Source organism: Lithobates pipiens, unplaced genomic scaffold, assembly GCF_037356315.1.
Source record: "Lithobates pipiens isolate NorthernLeopardFrog02 unplaced genomic scaffold, aLitPip1_a1.2 Scaffold_22, whole genome shotgun sequence".
Lineage (NCBI taxonomy): Eukaryota > Metazoa > Chordata > Amphibia > Anura > Ranidae > Lithobates > Lithobates pipiens.
Genome location: NW_027507784.1, coordinates 52,517,661 through 52,524,562, shown reverse-complemented (window position 1 = coordinate 52,524,562; position 6,902 = coordinate 52,517,661). Strand labels below are relative to the sequence as shown.

Here is a 6,902-nt window from a genome sequence, read left to right as displayed (position 1 = left end):
ACAGTTAAAACTGTCAGGGCAGTTAGTGTTAGGTCCAGGGTAGCCCCCTATCACCCCCCAATAAAGATTTAACCACCTGATTGCCCCTAGAGTTAACCCTTTCACCCCCTTTTGCCAGTGTCACTAAGCGATCATTTTTCTGATGGCTGCATTAGTGTCGCTAGGTAGCTAGTTATTTTTTTAGGTCCGCAGCCAGGTTTTTATATCGCTAGGTCCCCCGATATACTACCCAATAATGGTTTTAACCCCCTGATTGCCCCTAGTTAATCCTTTCACCCCCTTTTGCCAGTGTCACTAAGCGATCATTTTTCTGATCGCTGCATTAGTGTCACTAGTGTCGTTAGGTAGCTAGTTATTTTTTTAGGTTCACTGCCAGGTTTTTATAGCGTTAGGTACCCCCATATACTACCCAATAATGGTTTTAACCCCCTGATTGCCCCTAGTTAACCCTTTCACCAGTGATCACAGTATAAGTGTCACTGGTGACGCTGGTTAGCCAGTTAGTTATTTAGGTTCCCCGTCAGGTTTTTATATAGCGCCAGGGACCCCCATATACTACCTAATAAAAATTTTAACCCCCTGATTGCCCCTAGTTAACCCTTTCACCACTGATCACCGTATAAGTGTTACAGGTGACTCTGGTTAGTTAGCTTTTTATAGCATCGGGGCACCCACCATTTATTACCCAATAAAGGTTTAACCCCCTGATCACCCGGCGGGTGATATCAATTAGGTTTTAGGGTCAGGGTCTGTGTCGCCCCAGGCAGCGCTAGGTTAGTGCCAGTACTGCTAACACCCACACGTAAAGCATAAACCTCCTGTAGTGGTATAGAATCTGAACAGATCAATATCTGATCTGATCAGATCTATACTAGCGTCCCCAGCAGTTCAGGGTTCCAAAAAAACGCATTGTTAGCGGGATCAGCCCAGATACCTGCTAGCACCTGCGTTTTGCCCCTCTGCCCAGCCCACCCAAGTGCAGTATCGATCGATCACTGTCACTTACAAAACACTAAACACATAACTGCAGCGATCGCAGAGTCAGGCCTGATCCCTGCGATCGCTAACAGTTTTTTTGGTAGCATTTTATATTTAAATCCGGAAGTCAGTGCTTGGTTTTCGGGGTCCCGTACGTGGCTAGGCTCCCAAAAAGTCCCCCACATGTGGTATCCCCGTACTCGGGAGAAGCAGCAGAATTTATTTTGGGGTGTAATTTGACTTATGCCCATAGCATGTGTGAGCAATATATCATTTAGTGACAACTTTGTGCAAAAAAGAAAAAGTTTGTAATATTCCCGCAACTTGTGGCAAAATATAAAATATTCCATGGACTCAACATGCCTCTCAGTAAATAGCTTGGGGTGTCTACTTTCCAAAATGGGGTCATTTTGGGGGGTTTTGTGCTATTTTGGCATTTTATGGCCTTCGAAACTGTGATAGGTAGTGAGGAGTGAAATCAAAAATTTACACCCTTAGAAATCCTGAAGGTGGTGATTGGTTTTCGGGGTGCCGTGCGCGACTAGACTCCCAAAAAGTCCCACATATGTGGTATCCCCATACTCGGGAGAAGTAGCGGAATATATTTTGGGGTGCAATTCCACATATAACCATGGCATGTGTGAGCAATATATCATTTAGTGACAACTTTTTGTAAATTTTTTTTTTTTTAATTTATTTTTTGTCATTATTCAATCCCTTTGGACAAAAAAATAAATATTCAATGGGCTCAACATACCCATCAGCAATTTCCTTGGGGTGTCTACTTTCCAAAATGGGGTCATTTGGGGGGGGGGGGGTTGTACTGCCCTGCCATTTTAGCACCTCAAGAAATGAGATAGGCAGTCATAAATTAAAAGCTGTGTAAATTCCAGAAAATGTACTCTAGTTTGTAGACGCTATAACTTTTGCGCAAACCAAAAAAATATACGTTTATTGACATTTTTTTTTACTAAAGACATGTGGCTGAATACATTTTGCCCTCAATGTATGACTAAAATTTAGTTTATTCGATTTTTCTTATAACAAAAAGAAGAAAATATATTTTTTTTCAAAATTTTCGCTCTGTTTCCATTTATATCGCAAAAAATAAAAATCGCAGAGGCAATCAAATACCATCAAAAGAAAGCTCTATTTGTTGGAAGAAAACAAACAACAAAGGATTCGCCCTGGGACTTTAAATGAAGTGGGTACTGTTTCCGCCAGTAAACATAACAGTAGTAACTATAATATATGGTTTATTCAAGTACAATTGTTTACATGGATAAATAACATCAACGGTTGCCAATATAAAATATATAAACAAGGAGTATTGGTACATAAATGTAGAAGTAGTACAAGGTACACGGGCATCATACTACCCGACTAGTTTTGTGAGATCCAGCTCGCTCTTCAGGGGTGGATGTGTGTAACAATGTACCTAGGATGAACAAAAATATATATGTTTGGCAATATAGCACAGTATTAGTTATAACAGCGCAGGGTAGGAGGGGTTGTAGGCCCCCCCATACTTACCACTGAGCTTGGCCATGGCTCCAGGTGTGCGGCCTCGAGACGGCAGCAGCGTATGCCTCCCCTGGGAGCTGAGGGGGCAGGATCAAATGGGACCCCATCCAGGGCCAAACGGAGAGCAGGCAGGGCAAAGGTGTAGTGATGTATCCCTAGGGTCCTCATTGGTCAATAAAAAGTATAGGCTGTGAACATAAGTATGTTTGTCAAGCATCTGAAGTAGTAGAGTAAAATCAATAGATATTAGTATAAAGATATGTATGCATGAATGAAAGGCCTGAGCCAAAAGTTGTAGGGCCATGAAGATGGTTAGAAACCTAGGACAACAGAGGGGTACTACCAGGTGACAAAGTGGACAAAGAGAGGGGGGAAAGAGGTGAACTACAATTGTGTGGGTAGTGATGTATCCCTAGGAACCTCATTAGTCCATAAAGCGTATAAGCTATAAACAAATATGTTTATCAGGCATCTAAAGTAGTAAAGTAAAATCAATAAGTATAGGCATAAAGATATGTATAGCCAAGTAAAGCCTGAATCAAGGATGGTAGGGACATGGAGATGGTGGAAACCATAGGGTAGCAAGGGGGTACTGGCAGGTGACAAGGTAAGAAAAGAAAAAAAAGAAGAAAGATGGACTCGTGTGGAAAAAATCATCAGTATCCAAAATAAATAAATAAATAAAGAATAAGTGCTCGTAAGATAAACAATGTGTGAGATATGCAAGTGTGCCTAAATAAGGTAAGTATCAAAAAGGTGAATATGGTAAGTACCTGAGTCAGGTGAATATCCTAAGTATAAAAGTAATGAGACACAGCAAGCAATCTCCACAGCTGTGTGTGTCCTCAGTGAAGAGTGAAATTAAATCCAAGCCATGCCTGACCTCCAATTTAACCCCGGAAGGCCCCAGCAGACTCCGCCCCCAACACCATGTGTGGATGGCTGACATGTGAGTGCAGGAGGCACCCACTGTCATAGGAAGGCACGCAAATGCAAGCGTACCCCCATGCCATCTGATGATATAGTGCATCCAGCTATGCCGACGTCTGCAAAATTGCAGACGCCATGCTTCTGAAGCCTAAACATGGTGCCGATGTGTAGGTGTCCCCATCCGCCAGAAAGCAGATGGGGACAGCAGGAGACATGAAAAAGCCTCCCTTTATACACATCGCAGCTCCCAATGCGAGACAGAAATCACTAGCGCCAACCGAGGAATCGCATACAGAGCCAGGGTATATAACAATACTGGAATAAAAATTGTGTTGGAGAATGAGTAACCTAGTATAGTATCAAAGTATAACAGTTATTTGTACATGTAAATACTGGCGGGGGTGACAACAGACCAGGTTTGGGCTAATGGGTGTCTTCCACCCGGGTTCAATATAGAGATAAAGGAAAAGGTCTGGTGTCCCCAGTGACACACTTCCATCCCTGTAATATATAACAAACAACAAAGGATTCGCCCTGGGACTTTAAATGAAGTGGGTACTGTTTCCGCCAGTAAACATAACAGTAGTAACTATAATATATGGTTTATTCAAGTACAATTGTTTACATGGATAAATAACATCAACGGTTGCCAGTATAAAATATATAAACAAGGAGTATTGGTACATAAATGTAGAAGTAGTACAAGGTACACGGGCATCATACTACCCGACTAGTTTTGTGAGATCCAGCTCGCTCTTCAGGGGTGGATGTGTGTAACAATGTACCTAGGATGAACAAAAATATATATGTTTGGCAATATAGCACAGTATTAGTTATAACAGTGCAGGGTAGGAGGGGTTGTAGGCCCCCCCATACTTACCACTGAGCTTGGCCATGGCTCCAGGTGTGCGGCCTCGAGACGGCAGCAGCGTATGCCTCCCCTGGGAGCTGAGGGGGCAGGATCAAATGGGACAACATCCAGGGCCAACCGGAGAGCAGGCATGGCAAAGGTGTAGTGATGTATCCCTAGGGTCCTCATTGGTCAATAAAAAGTATAGGCTGTGAACATAAGTATGTTTGTCAGGCATCTGAAGTAGTAGAGTAAAATCAATAGATATTAGTATAAAGATATGTATGCATGAATGAAAGGCCTGAGCCAAAAGTTGTAGGGCCATGAAGATGGTTAGAAACCTAGGACAACAGAGGGGTACTACCAGGTGACAAAGGGGACAAAGAGAGGGGGGAAAGAGGTGAACTACAATTGTGTGGGTAGTGATGTATCCCTAGGAACCTCATTAGTCCATAAAGCGTATAAGCTATAAACAAATATGTTTATCAGGCATCTAAAGTAGTAAAGTAAAATCAATAAGTATAGGCATAAAGATATGTATAGCCAAGTAAAGCCTGAATCAAGGATGGTAGGGACATGGAGATGGTGGAAACCATAGGGTAGCAAGGGGGTACTGGCAGGTGACAAGGTAAGAAAAGAAAAAAAAAAGAAAGATGGACTCGTGTGGAAAAATCATCAGTATCCAAAATAAATAAATAAGAATAAGTGCTCGTAAGATAAACAATGTGTGAGATATGCAAGTGTGCCTAAATAAGGTAAGTATCAAAAAGGTGAATATGGTAAGTACCTGAGTCAGGTGAATATCCTAAGTATAAAAGTAATGAGACACAGCAAGCAATCTCCACAGCTGTGTGTGTCCTCAGTGAAGAGTGAAATGAAATCCAAGCCATGCCTGACCTCCAATTTTGTGGGAAGAAAAGGACGCAAATTTAGTTTGGGTGCAATATTGCATGACCGCGCAATTACCAGTTAAAGCAGCGCAGTGCGAAATTGGAAAAAGACCTCTGGTCCTTAAGGTGTTTATTGGTCCGGGGCTGAAGTGGTTAAACACACTGTCTAATTTTTTTTTTTTTTTTTTTTTTAAATGGCGTGTGGTCTAGAGTTGCCATCTCATCCCTTTAAACCCAAACACCTTTCAATTACACAGGTTCTGAGGCTAATTAAATGCAGATAAGGCACCAAGTGAGTTTACTTACCACTTTAATCAGCCACAGAACCTGTGTAATTAATATGTGGTTGGTTTTAAAGAGGAAGTAAACCCTGATGGGTTTACTTCCTCTTTGTCTCCCTGCAAAATGAAAGCATAATGGGCGACTATGCATCCTATAGTAGCCCATTATGTGTCACTTACCTGACACAGGAGCCAGCGATGTCACCGCTGTCCCCTGTAGTTTCGGATCTTCCATCTTCTTCCTGGTATCGCTGCTCCGGCCACTCACAGCACTGGCGCAGCGATGATGTCACTCCTGTGTATGCGCACGGGAGCTGCCACTAACGGCATATCGCCGTTAGCAGCGGTATGCCTCTAACAGCGATAGTGCGCCTGCGCAACACTGTCTACGGTGCTTGCGCCGTAGACAGCTGTCGCTGTCTTTTAGTAAATATCTCCTAAACCGTGTAGGTTTAGGAGATATTTCTTGGACCTACAGGTAAGCCTTAATCTAGGCTTACCCGTAGGTCAAAGTGATTTGTAAGGGTTTACAACCACTTTAAAGGGATGAGGGGGCAACCATAGTGTGCCCCCCCCAAATCAAAGCCAAACCCTTATCTGAGCATGCAGGCTGGGAAGTCCAGAAAGGGAGGGGATGAGCAAGTGCCACCCCCCTCCTTAACCATACTAGGCCACATGCCCTCAACATGGGGGGCATGGGTGCTTTGGGGGGGGCTCTGCCCCTTCAAAGAAACCTGCCTCCATGTAGATGGGGACAGGGGCCTCTTCCTGACAACCCTGGGCTGTGTTTATAGGGGTGACTTATCTGACACACATGACATCACAAGGGGCGGGCTGTCTGGGTGATGTCATCAGATGGCCATGCCTCATGGCTATATAAGAGATGCCAAACAGCGGGCGACAACACAACAGAGGAAGACCGCCTTAGAAGAAGAGTGGCCTTTTTTTGTTTTTAGCAGGTACCGGCGGTAAGGAAGAAGACAGCTTGGGGCTTATTTTTTTTAATAAAGGACTTTTCAAAAACCAGGTCTTGTTTTTTTTAACATTTCATTGCTTTTTGGGTTGAATGGGTAGGGGTATGATGTACCCGATACCCATTCACATGGGGGGGTGGGATCCAGCCCCCCAGCCACAGATCCCGACAACCACAGCCCAGGGTTGTTGGGAAAAGACCCTTGTCCCCATCAACAAGGGGCAAGGTGCTTTGAAGGGGTGGGCAGAGCCCCCCAAAGCACCCATCCCCCCTATGTTGAGCGCATGTGACCTGGTAATATTCAAGAGGAAGGGCCTCTCACTTGTCCCCTCTCTTTCCTGACTTGCTGGGCTGCATGCTCGGATAAGGGTCTGGTACGGATTTTGGGGGATCCAATGCCATTTTTTTTTATTGGCATGGGAGGGTCCCCTTCAAATCCATACTAAACCAGAAGGGCCGGGTATGGACCATTTTTT

At 43.8% G+C, this 6,902-nt stretch overlaps 1 long non-coding RNA gene across 1 annotated transcript; it reads right to left on the bottom strand.

Annotated features, from left to right (window-relative positions):
* Positions 1-2,174: 2,174 nt before the first annotated feature.
* LOC143925398 (uncharacterized) lies at positions 2,175-3,411 on the bottom strand. Its single transcript, XR_013261963.1, has 3 exons — positions 3,276-3,411; positions 2,512-2,690; positions 2,175-2,416 (listed from the first exon to the last, which is right to left on the bottom strand). It is a non-coding gene; the product is annotated as an uncharacterized LOC143925398 (long non-coding RNA).
* Between the last annotated feature and the right edge of the window lie 3,491 nt (positions 3,412-6,902).